This window comes from Acipenser ruthenus, chromosome 9, assembly GCF_902713425.1.
Source record: "Acipenser ruthenus chromosome 9, fAciRut3.2 maternal haplotype, whole genome shotgun sequence".
Classification (NCBI taxonomy): domain Eukaryota; kingdom Metazoa; phylum Chordata; class Actinopteri; order Acipenseriformes; family Acipenseridae; genus Acipenser; species Acipenser ruthenus.
Genome location: NC_081197.1, coordinates 57,241,728 through 57,258,660, shown reverse-complemented (window position 1 = coordinate 57,258,660; position 16,933 = coordinate 57,241,728). Strand labels below are relative to the sequence as shown.

The window sequence follows — 16,933 nt, the reverse complement described above, 5'->3', positions numbered from 1 at the left end:
CATTTTATTAATAAAAAGGGTAGAACCGCATGACACTTTTCTAAATTCATCTGACACTAGCTTGTGAGTAAGTAGAGTAGTTCTGAAGCACAAACCACTGCCAGCAAGCATCATTTCAGTGAGATTGCTTGCTAATCAGGAGCAGGGCCCTATTAGTTTGAAAGCTTTGCTAATGCAGTTGCGTGAGGAAAGAAGTTTGGAAATTCGTGTCGTTCGTGCAGCAGAGGGCGCGTGCAGCAGAAGCTGATCTCTCCTCGACCAAGGTTCCCGTATGTGGGATAACAGCCTCTCCTTGCATGACCAGAACACAAAGCGAGAGCATGACAGATACTCCCAGAATACCCAGCCTTTAAATATGCAGGAGCTGTACGCACGCAGAAGCAAGTAAGGTAAATGTATAAATTATATTAAATAAAATTAATCAAAAAGGTAGCGGACATCACCTACACCAGGCAACAAACTTTATAACATGCTAAATTGTATTTCCAGACATTGCACACGTGCCAACTAAATGAAAACTACTACTACGACTACAAAAAAAATCTTAGATTTAACTAATGCAAATTATAGCTGCTATGAAATAAACATTTATGTGGCTTTTCTCTGATATAAGGTAACAGATACACTGCACTTGCAGTGATTAAAGGAATAACGCGGTGTACAGAAAAGCCCTGCTAATAAAGAGCACGTCACTTTCCATTAGCAGATTTTTATTCAAGCTTTCTTTTTTTTGTCAGCTGCAGTGTACAATAACATTCTCACCTCACTGTTTTTTGTTATAAAAGCAATTAGGAAATGAAAAATCATATCTGCCAGATTATTTCACAAACTGTAAAATAAACCATTGGCAAAAATACATCATTAAAAGTAACTTTGCCTTGGGAGGTTTTTGTTTGTGTTGTTGTTGTTGTTGTTGTTGTTGTTTGTTAACTAAGCTTCACTAATAATTTTAGAAGGTAAAACTTTACCAGGTCATCCAGGTTTTTTTTGTTTGTTTGTTTGTTTTTTAAACTGAAAATTTGAAACTATAAATTGGGATGGAGATAAAAATTGAAAAATTAAGCATTCCAACTCCTAAAACATGAACTCATTACCATAAATACTGTGCAACAGTAATTATACTTACTGTATTTCATATACAACATATAGGTTTCTATAGCAACACAGCTGGCCCATTGGAACATGTACAGTATATACTCTAAACTGTACACATTTATTTTTATTTCTGTTTTTCATGCTACCAAATATAGAAATGGCTTCCTTTGGAACTGTACAGGTACAATAAAAACCTTACATCTATAAATCATTCTCTAAGAGAATGCAAGAACCACTGCTGGTGTCAGTCATTTGGTAAAAGAGGAGTATGTTTCTGGTTTATACCTATGAACGCATCAAAAACCTTTCACCTAGCTTTTCTGTTAACTCCATCCAGCCCTGTTTCGTGCTTTCCAGAGCAATGCTGGGATAAGACAGAGCTATTTCTCTAGGCCTCCTTAAACTGCTCATAGCAGTGTGACTAATTTGACCATGCAAGCCATAGCACAATATTAGGAACCAAAAAAGAATCTTTCATTCAGCCCAAGCCAGAGAGAGAGAGAGAGAGAGAGAGAGATAGAGAGAGAGAGAGAGAGAGAGAGAGAGAGAGAGAGAGAGATGAAACAAAACATTGAATCCCTTATACTTTCATGCTGGAAGTGAGGACAGGGCATTAAAGATACAGTATAGAGCAAAAACAAAAAAATGAAAGCATTTTAAAATATCCTAATATGTGTAATACGTCAGAAAAAAAGGAGCCCCTTTCTCATGTACATTTAAAGTAGTTCAAAGCACGTCAGTCTTCATATACAAACTAGAAAAGGGGGATTTAAAGATAATCCTTCAAAGAGACATATGTTAAGTTCTTAATGTATCTATACATTACTGTCATTCTATTTTTAGTCAGTGCAGGTTGCAAAATATTTGTTTGATACAAAGGCCATGAATAATTGATGCATTATTTAATAATGCAGTAAACCTGAGAGACTCAGCAAAACAAGCAAGCAGTTCTGAATGCTTTGCCTGGCTATCTTGACAATCAAACTCACAAAAGAATCCCTTTGCAGCGCGCATTTAAAAATTCCACATTATTGTCATTTTTCTGCAGGGGGTTATAGGATTTTATTCATGAGGTTGATATTTGAACCAGTTGGTCCCATGCTCTCTTAATAAATTCAATAAGTGAACCTTTTCGTTTCTTGTTACCGTTGTGAATTTCTAGACCGGGGATCTGCATCATTTTGTAATTCAAGTAATTCACCAGCCTCTGTTAAGGGGGCACAACTGAAAGAAACTCAAGCTTACATACTGTGCGTTTCCCTTAATGCCTTTACCTGCGTTATCGGGCAGGCTTGCACAGTACTTCTCCACGTTTGCTTTGAATTTAGATTTTTCAGACCAGTATACTCAATGCACTTTCAAGTTATTTCTCAAATAACAGGGTTTCAGTTGTGTAATAATCAGCTAAAGGAAGAACATTCAGCAATCTGACTGGTTGGTAAGCCTGCAACTTGATTTAATAGAAATGACCCGTGATTTTCAAAGTGCCTATATTGACCAACATATATATGTTAGGGTAAAAGTCAGAATATTGGCAGATCTTAAGATTTACTGGTAAATGTCATCATTTTTCCAAGCAAAACTGTAAATGTCCGAAATAAACATGATAACGCTGTACTTCAGACATTTACCGGTAAATCACAATAACCAAGTGGCTTAAGCTAATGATCGAATGTCTTGCTTTCATGCATCAGGATGCTGTGTGGTCCAGTGGTTAAAGAAACGGGCTTGTAACCATGAAGTCCCAGGTTCAAATCCCGGCTCAGCCACTGACTCATTGTGTGACCCTGAGCAAGTCACTTAACCTCCTTGTGCTCCTTCTTTCGCGTGAGACGTTGTTGTAAGTGACTCTGCAGCTTATGCACAGTTCACACACCCTAGTCTCTGTAAATCGCCTTGGATAAAGGCATCTACTAAATAAATAAATAATAATTGCTTGTAAGGCTTCAGGTGTCCTGTGTAACTCCAAGTGCTACAAAATACTGCAGTGAGTGAGTCAATATATCTATTAACTGCCTGTCTTTGTGGCATAACCGGAGTTACATTTTTGGTGGAAAAAACGCAGGTCCTAAATGATTTCATTTGCATTTAACAGAATGTTATTTTTCATCAAACTACTAAGTATTTGGTGTACAATAGCATTCAACACCATTGTGAATTGATTTATACGCAAATTTACCAGAATGTTGTTCTACATAAGTGGATCACAATATTGGTCAGTACCATGTTGAGCTACTTTAAATTGCTCAATTGTGCATTACTGTAAGCTCATGAATAATTATTTTATTAATGAAAAATGTATATCCAGAAATAAATATATATTTCAACATTAGATTGACCAGATTCTGACTTTTACCGAACATATATATGTATTAGAGCCCTCTGCTGCTCAGAATAAAATGGATACAATTTGTCATAACTCGAGCTACATTATACATGTGGGAAAATCCTACAGATGCACAACAGCAATGTAGTGGGAATGACTGCTTAAGAAAGCACCTACCTACTGCACCTGGGAGCTCACAGCGAGTCAATGCATCTCGGGGCTCTTGTAGATATCCACTGACATCATTAACACACAGACACACTGCTGGGGCAGCTTGAATTCTTATAAAAGCTGATAAGAAGCTGCTATATATATATATATATATATATATATACACACAGTGCCTTCCATAAGTATTCACCCCCCTTGGACTTTTCCACATTTTGTAGTGTTACAACCTGTAATTAAAATGGATTTAATTGGGATTTTTACCATTTGATTTACACAACATACTTAACACTTTGAAGGTGCAAAATATTGTTACACAAAAGTTAATTAAACAAAAAAAAAAAAGACATTTGTTGGTTGTATAAGTATTCACCCCCCTGAGTCAATACTTGGTAGAAGCACCTTTGGCAGCAATTACAGAAGTGAGTCTTTTTGGGTAAGTCTCTACCAGCTTTGCACATCTGGATCCTGCAATTTTTGTCCATTCTTCTTGGCAAAATTGCTCAAGCTCTGTCAAGTTGGATGGGGACCGTTGGTGAACAGCAATTTTCAAGTCTTGCCACAGATTCTCAATCGGATTGAGGTCTGGGCCATTCTAAGACATTCAGGTTCTTGTTTTTAAACCACCAGTGTAGCTTTGGCTGTGTGTTTAGGGTCATTGTCCTGCTGGAAGGTGAACCTCCGCCCCAGTCCCAGGTCTCTTGCAGATTGAAACAGGTTTTCCTCTAGAATTTCCCTTTATTTGGCTCCATCCATCTTGCCCTCAATCCTGACAAGTTTCCCAGTCCCTGCCGATGAAAAGCATCCCCATAACATGATGCTGCCACCACCATGCTTCACCGTGGGGATGGTGTTCTCAGGGTGATGAGCAGTGTTGGCTTTACGCCACACATAGCGTTTTGCGCTAAGGCCAAAAAGTTCAATTTTGGTCTCATCAGACCAGAGAACCTTTTTCCACATGTTTGATGTGTCTCCCACATGGCTTTTGGCAAAATCCAAACAGGATTTGATAGGGCTTTCTTCTCGCCAGTCTTACATAAAGCCCAGCTTTGTAGAGCGTCCGGGTTATAGTTGTCCCATGGACGGTTTCTCCCATCTCTGCTGTGGATCTCTCCAACTCCTTCAGAGTTACCATTGGCCTCTTGGTTGCTTCTCTGACTAATGCCCTCCTTACCTGGTCACTGAGTTTTGGTGGACGGCCTTCTCTAGGCAGAGTCACGGTTGTGCCATATTCTTTCCATTTTTTAATAATGGATTTAACGGTGCTCTGGGGATGTTCAAAATTTGGGATATTTTTTTATAACCCAACCCTGATTGGTGCTTCTCCAGAACTTTATCCCGGACTTGTTTTGATAGCTCCTTGGTCTTCATGATGCTGTTTGTTTAGATATGCTCTCTAACAAACTCTGGGGCCTTCCAGAAACAGGTGTATTTAATCTGAGATCACGTGACACTTTAATTGTACACAGGTGGACTCCATTCAACTAATTACAGTATGTGACTTCTGAAGGCAGTTGGTTGCACCAGAGCTTATTTAGGGGTGTCACAGCAAAGGGGTTGAATACTTATGCAATCAAGAATTTTCAGTTTTTTATTTGTAAATAATTTTGAAAAATATGTAAATTTTTTTCCCCACGTCAACATTATGGACTATTTTGTGTAGATCAGTGACAAAAAATCCTAATTAAATCCATTTTAATTCCAGGTTGTAACACTACAAAATGCGGAAAAGTCCAAGGGGGGTGAATACTTATGCAAGGCACTGTATATTATATACATACATACTGTATATATATTTGGTATGGGGGACCTTGGAAAAACAGTCCTTTTTCTGCCAAATCTCTCTACCCCCCAACCCCACCACCCCCTCCTCCAGCATGAACCCCTCCACACCCCCACAGACAGGACAGGAGCACAGGCTGAAAGGGTTAACTTCATGTGGCTGCACCCCCTCCTGCAGCCTCCTACTTTCTAGCCTGCTTTGCAAGAGAGAGTCTGGTGGTGGGCGCATCCATTTCCTCCAGCGAGGGGGACAGGAGGCCTATCAAGCATGGCTAATCTGAAAGGACAGTTCCTGCTTATTATAGAACCATTGTGGATAATAAAATCTGAATCAAACTGCCGGCTGAAAACCACAGGAGACTTTCCTCCTCTTTAATTTTTAAAGTTATGGAAGCACTTGACACTGAGGTGGATCAGATATCACCAGTTTGCGTGCAAATACTTACTTAAGCAATCCAGTGTGCCTAAAGCTGTGCAAAAAAAAAAAAAAAACATCAGGTGAGCACCAGTGCTATGGCAACTAATTATGATGTTCCATTCCCCTGCTCTGGCTGTCACAATCGTCCCTAAGTGGTCACGGTTCATTTGTTTCAATTCGTTTTCACAGGGCTAAAGTTATGACAAATTTATGTTTTGGCTGCAGGAAACTGGTAGCAATCACGAAACCACCAAAACATCAAAACAGAAGGGAGTGCGTCTGTGAACATGCAGGCTGCTGAAATCCCCAGGCTGACTGCGAGGCAGAGCTGAGTTCAGTGGATAAGAGGAGGCAGTGATGCCTGCTGGCTGCATGCAGCTCCTCGATGCTGGTTCTTTATATCTTGCAAGAGATTCACTTTGGTAATTAGATTTGTTTTTTGCTCTTTTGTTGCACTTCAAACAGCTAACATGTTTGTCGCTCACATTGTGAGAATGTTCCTCTGAGTTTTAGTTTGAAATCCCACTTATAGTACACAGACAAAATGATGTAAGTGTTGTAAGCGAAGATAGTAGTGAGGACTATGTTCATGAAACTGGCATTAGAAAAACAAAAATGCAAAAAAACTAAGGAATGTCAACCAGCAACGGAAAGTAAAGTTATTGATCGTTTTTGTTGAAGCTAAAACAGATGAAGTCCTAAATATCATTGCCAAAATGTAAGTGGTCTTGAACCTGTTCAGTTTCCAACTTGTTCCTGAACCAGTCCAGAAGAAATGTGAAATAAAAATTAGAAGGGGATGTTTATGTGGAAGTTAATTTGTAATTATTTGTAATTATTTTAACATGATGGCAGTTTTTTTTTTATATTTGCCACTGTTTAAATCATTACAGTAGTATTCTCAACATTTTAATTCTGTGAAAGGAAATTAATATTTAAATGTTATTGCTTAAAGATGACTAGCTCTTGAACCAGCATGACCAGTTGAACCTTTACAACCAGCTCTTTCCTATTTAAAAAAAAAAAAAAGTGATGGCAGTAAGATTGACTTGCTAAGGGGCAGACGTCTGTTATATAACAGATCCGCAGCGCATGCCACTTTTTAGTGGCCCTTTTCAATTTAAACCTATATGAAGTTTTATAGCATTGTATAGGTTCAGATGCGATAACTGGAAGCTGCAGGGACAGGAAGTTGAACATCACCTGCCTGTTGCATAGAAAACAGTGTTACAGCTCTGTGTGCTATAAGAATGCACCTTGTTATCAGTTACAGCGAAGCGTGTACTAATCTGCAAACACCTGCAGGGCTGCCCATCTGTTTTGGAGGATGCAATGGGCTTCTGATGCAATGGGCTTCTGCAGAGAGATCCAAACACATCAGAAGAACAACACAAACATACATTAACACAAACACCCTGGAAGAACACCAGGAGCTGCTCAGAATGAAATGATAAAAACACTCCCTCGTCTCGGTGATCAAAACCAGGGGTTTAATTCCCAGGCTTAATCCCACTTCATTTTTCTCTATGATTGGGAATTTTCACATCCTTATCCAGAGAATGTATACATTACCACACTGAAAGTCACCGAAATGTCATTTTCAGATAGAAAATGTATGTATGGTCATACCAGACTGCTCTAGGTATAGAATAGTTTAATAGTATAAAAGTGTTTTATGTCCACAGACCAGGTGGTGAGGCAACCAGATGCACAGGCACTGACTGGGAGCAAACACAGATACACAGACAGTGACTGGGAGCAAACACAGATGCACAGGCACTGACTGGGGCACAAACACAGATACACAGGCAGTTACAGGGGCACAAACACAGATGCACAGGCAGTGACTGGGGCACAAACACAGATACACAGCCAGTGACTGGGGCACAAACACAGATACACAGGCAGTGACTGGGGCACAAACACAGATGCACAGGCAGTGACTGGGGCACAAACACAGAAACACAGACAGTGACTGGGAGCAAACACAGATGCACATGCACTGACTGGGAGTAAACACAGATGCACAGGCAGTGACTGGGGCACAAACACAGATACACAGCCAGTTACTGGGAGCAAACACAGATGCACAGGCACTGACTGGGAGCAAACACAGATGCACAGGCAGTGACTGGGGCACAAACACAGATACACAGCCAGTGACTGGGGCACAAACACAGATACACAGGCAGTGACTGGGGCACAAACACAGATGCACAGGCACTGACTGGGGCACAAACACAGATGCACAGACAGTGACTGGGAGCAAACACAGATGCACAGGCACTGACTGGGGCACAAACACAGATGCACAGGCACTGACTGGGGCACAAACACAGATACACAGCCAGTGACTGGGGCACAAACACAGATACACAGGCAGTGACTGGGGCACAAACACAGATGCACAGGCAGTGACTGGGAGCAAACACAGATGCACAGGCAGTGACTGGGGCACAAACACAGAAACACAGACAGTGACTGGGAGCAAACACAGATGCACAGGCAGTGACTGGGAGCAAACACAGATGCACAGGCACTGACTGGGGCACAAACACAGAAACACAGACAGTGACTGGGGCACAAACACAGATGCACAGGCAGTGACTGGGGCACAAATACAGATACACAGGCAGTGACTGGGGCACAAACACAGATACACAGGCAGTGACTTGGGCACAAACACAGATGCACAGACAGTGACTGGGAGCAAACACAGATGCACAGGCACTGACTGGGGCACAAACACAGATACACAGGCAGTGACTGGGGCACAAACACAGATGCACAGGCAGTGACTGGAGCACAAACACAGATACACAGGCACTGACTGGGGCACAAACACAGATGCACAGGCAGTGACTGGGGCACAAACACAGATGCACAGACAGTGACTGGGAGCAAACACAGATGCACAGGCACTGACTGGGGCACAAACACAGATGCACAGGCACTGACTGGGGCACAAACACAGATACACAGCCAGTGACTGGGGCACAAACACAGATACACAGGCAGTGACTGGGGCACAAACACAGAAACACAGACAGTGACTGGGAGCAAACACAGATGCACAGGCACTGACTGGGAGCAAACACAGATGCACAGGCAGTGACTGGGGCACAAACACAGATACACAGGCACTGACTGGGGCACAAACACAGATACACAGGCACTGACTGGGGCACAAACACAGATGCACAGACAGTGACTGGGGCACAAACACAGATGCACAGGCACTGACTGGGGCACAAACACAGATGCACAGACAGTGACTGGGAGCAAACACAGATGCACAGGCACTGACTGGGGCACAAACACAGATGCACAGGCACTGACTGGGGCACAAACACAGATACACAGCCAGTGACTGGGGCACAAACACAGATACACAGGCACTGACTGGGGCACAAACACAGATGCACAGGCACTGACTGGGGCACAAACACAGGTGCACTTTTTGAAATGTAGACAGACTACATCACTTCCTATTCCTTTTGCATGCATTGTGATATTTTTATATGCAGCCCAGTTAGGAGGAGGATTACTGCTCCTAACTGAAAATCCAATTCACTTTTAAATACCTTTGTCTTTAGCAACATACATTTATACAGACACCTTTGAAAATCCGGTCTGTAGAAGTTATCTAATTTAGAAAAAAAAAGAGTAATTTTAGGCATATTTGAAAATCTGGCTCCTAAAGTCTGCAGGCCAACTGGAGAAAAAGAAAACAGAACTAAGGATAAAAACAATCACGGCTGTATTAAAAACTATCCTCAATAAACACTAGTCAGCAACAGAAAGTGGAAAATTGAACATTGACTACAGATACTAATTATATAATGGAGTTTCAAGCTACATAAAACCACCAATATTTTACCCATTGCCATTTGGTAGCGGTGAGCTGAGCCTAAATATAATTGGACACTACTAAATTGGGGAAAAAATAACAAAAAACGAATTGGCGACTACTAAATTTTAGAATAAATAAATAAATACAGCAAACGTTTGCCTTATTGATGCATTGCCTGTTACACTGCATTTAGGAACCTGCACACACAATGCAGAGAGCTGCACAGTTTCTTTAAAATGTCTTCAACAAAAAAGACACCAGCTGCATCAAAGATGGGAAATATTCCTACTAACGATCATTCTGCCCAGTACAAGAAGGTTTCATTTGTCTGTTGTCATTTTTATATTTATTTATGTTTTTATTTAGTTTGATCATTCACTGCTGGGGAAAACAGAATTTAGCAAATGTTTTTCAGGTAAGCATTTTAATATTTAGGAACATACATACGTTATTATTGTTGTATAATAACTCTAGAGAAAATTATGCATTTTGAATGTGACAGTATTTTTTTCTGTTTTTGATCATTATGTTTAATTGTGAAATAACTTGAAATATTTATTTTTAGACCATAGAAAACTACAGACCTAACCATAAATCTTTGCTATTTACAATGTTTGCCTGTACTTTTTAATGTTTTTACCATGCTTTACTGCATTTCCCGATGTTTTAGGGTATACTGCATTAATCCTTTAAAAGCAGTGTACTAAAGACAGGTGTTTTTAGAAAGAAAAAAAAAATACAATAATTGAATCCCAATTAAGATGACTGACAGCACCCTGGTCTATGGAAGTATTTTCGTTTTTTTGTTTGTAAGCGACCAAGTGCCAATTACCAATAGCTGCTAGGCAAGGGATATGATAAGTTGTCTCTTGCCAAAATCCGTCATTGGCAAGCATTGTATAGCAAGGGTCAGCCCACAACCTTGAATGTGTTATTTTTCTGGCCGATAATTTTGAGAAATATGAAAGAGGTAATAGAGACTGACAGCCTAATGAATGACTTCACACACTTGAAAGGCAGAAGAGTTTTGTTTTTAACAACTGATCTTTGTGTGCTATTTGTTAATTACTATAATATGGAATTTTTAAGCAGTCTATGAATCATTCTGCAGGTGTGAGGAAAATGAAATGACTCTTTGGGTCCTTACATTAATAAATGACCTAAGAGGAGAAGGGGAGAATGGAATATTGTTTTGATAAAGTCGCCAGCACTCTGCCAGTAAGGAAGAGATCAACCAGCTGAGCCTGAAGAACTGTCACATAAACCAGACCAGAAAAAACATGTAATTGGAAAAATATCCTGGAATCCTGTCTGTTTTTTTTGTTTTGTTTTTTTAGTATTATTTTTAATTTTATGCTGGGGGTGTCAAATTGGTGGCAATTATTTTTTATTAGGAACCTCAGAATTGCCATTTACCACTCAGGAAGCTCCATTGCAGGACACCACCACACAGTAGTTAACCACAGAACTTTCAGATAGAACCTCTAGCAGATGACATGACAATGCCCTTTTTTTAGGGTTCTATTGCGTAATGCATTCATTCTGCATGTGTACACTGCTCTCTATTTTATACAATACACACAGACATCTTCAACTTCCTTACAGGTTTTAGGTAAAAAATAAAAAATAAAAAAAACCATAATAACACTGTTTTGATCTTCGTAAAATGACCTATTTTGAAATCTTCTTTTTGTGAACTTCAATATCGTCATTATTATATAAGTATGTAAAGAACTTACAAGTGGATCTATATTTTTTTAACAAGGGGTTATTACTGTTTTTGATGAAATACAAATAGACACAGCAAAAGACTATAAGTACAGTTTAGGATAAGTAGGGCAACAGTGTGGCGTAGTGGTTAGGGCTCTGGACTCCTGACCGGAGGGTCGTGGGTTCAATACCCGGTGGTGGACACTGCTGCTGTACCCTTGAGCAAGGTACTTTACCTAGATTGCTCCAGTAAATACCCAACTGTATAAATGGGTAATTCTATGTAAAAATAATGTGATATCTTGTAATAATTGTAAGTTGCCCTGGATAAGGGCGTCTGCTAAGAAATAAATAATAAGTACTCCAAAATTACTCATGTGACCAGAATCTGTTCCCAGACATTTGGAATTAGCGAGGGTAAAACACTGTACTGTACATGGCAGGCATTCTGTTTTTTGGTCTAATCTTAGGATTGTGTGTGTGTGTGTTAATAAAACAAAGAGATTTAGACAAGATTCAAGCTTGGGCTGACACGTGGCAGTAGAGGCAAGTACAATATGAATAGTAACGAAATAGAGGAGGCAATGTATAAAAAGGACTTGGGGGTCATAGTGGATGAATCTCTTAAGCCAACTAGACAGTGAGGAGAAGCTATAAAAAAGACAAATAGAATGTTAGGTTATATAGCCAAGACAGCTGAATTCAAATCAAGAGAGGTTATAGTAAAATTATACAATGCACTGGTACGACCACACCTAGAATACTGTGTACAGATCTGGTTCCCATATCATAAGAAAGACATTGAGGCATTGGAGAGAGTACAGAGGAGAGCAACACGATTAATCCCAGGATATGTCATATGAAGATAGACTGAAAGAGTTCAATCTGTATAGCCTAGAAAGCAGCACCAGAGGCGACTTAACAGAGGTATTTAAAATTCTCAAGGGGTTTAACAAAGTAACTGCTGAGAATTATTTTTCACAGGTCCCAGAGAACAGAACCAGGGGCCACGGGTGGAAGCTGAAGAAGGGCATATTCAGAACCCTTTCTGTTTCACAGAAAGGGTGGTGAACCATTGGAACAGGCTGCCGTTCCAATGAGTTGTTGAAGCAGAGACTATCAGATCCTTCAAGAATAGACTGGATGCGGTCCGTTTAGCCACAGATTCCCAGAGGTTTCATTTTCCCCTACTAACTTGGTTTGGTTTTATTTATTTTTTTCCTCTCCTGAGTGCTAACAGACCACGCTGGCATACTCGTTCTAGAACTTCTTATGTTATTGTGTTCTATGCGGCTTCCTTTGAAACATCAGCAAACTTCAAATTGAAATCCTGGAAGATGTTTTTACTTGTCTGTTCCAATTATTTTTTCTTCTATGTTGTATTCTGTCATCTGTCTATTCTGCTGTCATCATCTCAAACATGAGATAGCTTAATCACAAACAGGTCTATCTGTGGGCAAATGTTCAAATAGATAGAAAAATGATACATACCAATCCAAACAAGCTACTTATATACTTTGCAAGAAAGGGGCATCTATATATCATAACTCCTACACTAGCTGTGTGAGAGAAAGAAAGAAAGAAAGAAAGAAAGAAAGAAAGAAAGAAAAAAGCAGAGGAACAGCAGAATTCTGCAATAAAAAAACAATTTTAGCTTGGATAATAGCAGGGGTAAGAGTATTTTTTTTTGTGAAACAGAATAAGCTGCCAGTATTATCTCAAATTTAATTACTGCTTTATCGCCCACACTAACCACTTTAAGGCAAAATCAGGTATTTATCAAGAATAATTAAATACCCATAAAAGTCAGGGCCTTTACACTACAGTAGCTGGTTAACCTTTATATTGTTGTCAGTGAGTGTTCATTTTTAGGCGGATGGGGAAAAAATGAAAAAAATATGCCCAGAGGGTGAACTTGAAAAATGATTAGTCTTTTCAAGCAAATATTCTGAAGTGTAAGCGGCTTTATCGTCTATAGAAAAGGGAACTTTAAAGATGCTGAGATATAAAAATATAATTAGAGAGTTACTAATTGCACAGGCATATTAAAAGGACCCCAGAAAGTGACCTCCTTTAATAGGGGGAATGTGTGTGTGGAAAAATATGTCTTAATCTTCCCACAATGCTTAGATAAATGTCAAGCGTATCTATCACCTCAATTAACCACAGAGAAAAAAGCTGTCAGGATCTAATTCTCTTTGTGACAAGGTGTTTATACTGCAATCGGCAGAGGAGGAAGCAGGCATCTGCTTAGGAAGAGCTGTGAGTCAAAGGTACTGAGACACATGCTTTGGATTCCACATGCAAACTGCTGATTAGCACCATGGTGAATACACAGTGCCTCTGCAGCCTGCACTGAATACCAGGGTTATATAACAGGGATACTGTACCACACCATGATGAAAGAGTAACATTCGGAATTCAGCAAGCAAGTTCACTGCTCGGATCACGAGTGTTGTAAAGTTACTTTTCCAGCTTTCATTGTTAGGCATGTAAAGCATCTCCCATAGTGTATCTGTACCTCTATGAGGAGCGATGTCTTTATATGACAATACGCTACATTGAGGTTTTAAAATCCATTTGCTTATCAAGGTTTTTATCAGACAATTTCGTCTTCCCGTGACTCGGGTGCTTTTCGGGTGGGGTTCTGGGTTCCATAGATCCTACTATAAAATCCTACTACAGTATTTCAATTGTAATCATTGTTACAATAGTCTGTATCTTGTTCAATAATAATGTATTCATACATTTTACATAATATACTAGCGGTGTCTATAAACTATTTCTAATTAACATCTTATGAGAGAAAGAGATTGGATCCGAGGGTTGTGTGACACCATATGAAAATCAAACTGCTCAAACTGTGCCAGGATAAACTGCTCTTAATATTTGTTTATTTTGATTTTATTTTTTATTTTTTTATGTAAGTCTGGTAGCTGAATAAGTGCACTGTATAGAAGCAGCTGTAATAATTTATACAAAATGATTGTATTCATATATCATACATGGTAGTTTTGGTATTGGGACATGAAGTGTACTACTCCAAACAGCTGTGTGTGATTTATAATTAGGGCTTCTGATTGTCAGTGTTTTCCAGGGTTTTTCCATGAAACAGCTAAATGGGCTTTTAAATCGTAAATCTTACTTTTTCATTTCAAAGCAGAAGTGACTTCTCTTTATTCATATAAATACAGTCACGCAGAACAATTGCAATAAAGTGTGTCCAGCAAAAATACTGTATTTTTCATTCTAGCTTTAATAAAGATGAGTCGCTTATTAACATGTTGCAATCTAGTTTGTACAGTTCTGCTTGTTCATCAACAATTCAGATTTGGCCAATTTAAAAGCTAATTTCGTTGTATCACAGAAAAAACATAAATTAAATACATTTTCCTATTAACATGTTTCTCTGTTGTGATTGAGATACATGAATGGCTTAACAGGGAGAGAGAGTAGAAAAGTTGTCGGAAGACACTGAAAATCGGAAGCCCTGTTTATAATTCAAATCTCAGCATCCATATAAATAAAGAGAGAAATAAAAAAGTGGATTGTAAGTTTGTTTCACTAGCCCTGCTATCAACTGTTAAATCAGATGCTGTTTGGGTTTTAAAATGTACATTTTCAATGTGTTTCCTTTGCCCTGTACTGTGCATGTGGGTAAGTTAGTTTACTTCTTAACAGTGGGATTGTTTCTTATAAAAGGCTCCTTCCACCATCTATATGTTCAACCATTCCACCTTTCACAAGATGCTGCAACTAAAGAGAAGTCAAAGAGGGTAAAGCAAGCAATATGTTATCACTGCTGCCCCATTTGTTCTGCTTAGGATCTATTGGTTATCCTTGTATTGCATACTTCAGAGTCTTTCATTTCTCAGTTTTACTGCAAAGTTCCAGCTGCACTCACACCATGTGACCTTCTGAACACCAAGTGATTAGATGACAAGTTGAATTCTCTTTTTTTTTTTATCTACAGCTGTGTATCCTGAATTAGTATACAAAACAAGCAAAGCCACACAGGTCTTGTTAAAATGAGGTCCTGTATAAAAGGTTACCATAATAAAAGCGTAACCATGCAAAAACTGCAAGAATACGGTGCAAAAATATCATGGTAAAGGTTTATAAGGGGTTGGGTGAATGCTTCAAATGGCAATTGGAGATAAGCAAATGGATTTTAAAACCTTGTGTTTGTCTGGAGCTGAGACAGAACTAGGAAGCTAAAGAGCTTAGATAGAATGGGTCTCCATAGGATTTGATAAGACTGCAGTCCGGCTCTGCGAGTGTGGCAGCTGCAAGCCTTATGGGAAGCACCACAGCAATCTTGTGCGGTAAACTTCCAATTCAACTTAATTTCCTGCAAAAAGAGGCAGACTGGCGTTATCTGATAGATAGGGTTCTGCCTTGAAAGATGAAGTATCCGTTATACTTTGTGTTTGTCTTTCTGTGCATAGCTGCCAGGAGAATAATTGCTGGGTGATACAATCATGATTAAGAATTAAGCTTTTTTTTACATAAGTGTGCAGACTGCAGATCATTTCAAATGTTGACTGTGCATTGGGCTATCAGATGCACATTATAGAAAAGGAGAAAAGACTACATCTGGTTTACAGATTAAGGCTAAAAAAATATGCAGTATGAGATTCAAGCAATACATCTGAGAAAAGGTGGAACTCACAAAACAAAGGTGAGCAAAACAAGTTAACCCTTCTACCTATCATTGTTTACTTCAATGTAGTAATAACCTATTAACAGCAATAGTCACCTATGCAACAGCAACACAAATGCAACCCACACCATGTAAATATGCCTGAAACTATTCTGTTAAATGTGTAAAAGCCTTGCAGTTATACTACAGTCCCAGAATTAAACTTGGTTCACAATTGAATTAGATACCATTTATGTGTCATGATTCAGTTCCAACACACCCAATGTTGTGTTCTCCAGTTCTCTTGTGTTTTAGTACAGTGACAGACTCGGGGTGGTTATTGTGCCATGTTCACATGAAAATGAACACAGTGTCTATATTTATCAACACATATGTTTTTTGTTTCTTTTCTCTGAATAAATACACACCGACTATGACTGACAGCTGTTCCATGCTGCTTTAATTGTGTTTAAATCACCCAGCGCGGTCCTTTGCACGGTAAGCAGTCTTTATATTTGTACAGGAAAGCTGGTTTTCTGTAATTGTTTTCAGGGTACCCACCCAAAACCCCCTCCTGCCACACTGTACGTCAGTGTGCTGGGACTTGTGGTAATGTGGTACCAGCTGGAAGCACTCGTTTCAATATACAGATAGAGGCTTTCAGACTAGCCGGGAAACCAAAAAACTGAAATCACAACCAAGTACGGTAAAACTACTAGGTTAGGGTTGTTCTTATTAACACGTACTAATACATGCATGTTCTTTCACAGCACCCGGGTTGCCATGGCACTAGGGCCTTGCCATCTGCTACCCGTATTCAAATGAAAGCTCTGGTTGAAAATTATGTTTAACAATATGGGGTGCTCATGGTAAGAGACAGGACTTGCCACACAAAGGTATCCAGGCACCACTCCAGCAAACAGTGGACAATGACATACT

General features: G+C 39.4%; 1 long non-coding RNA gene across 2 annotated transcripts; it reads left to right on the top strand.

The window, feature by feature from the left end:
• Nucleotides 1-306: 306 nt before the first annotated feature.
• LOC131737945 (uncharacterized) lies at nucleotides 307-16,406 on the top strand. Of its 2 annotated transcripts, XR_009329528.1 has the most exons (4): nucleotides 307-389; nucleotides 6,015-6,211; nucleotides 10,009-10,057; nucleotides 12,337-16,406. It is a non-coding gene; the product is annotated as an uncharacterized LOC131737945 (long non-coding RNA). The 2 variants fall into 2 exon arrangements; XR_009329527.1 differs by lacking the exon at nucleotides 10,009-10,057.
• The last annotated feature ends 527 nt before the right edge of the window (nucleotides 16,407-16,933 follow it).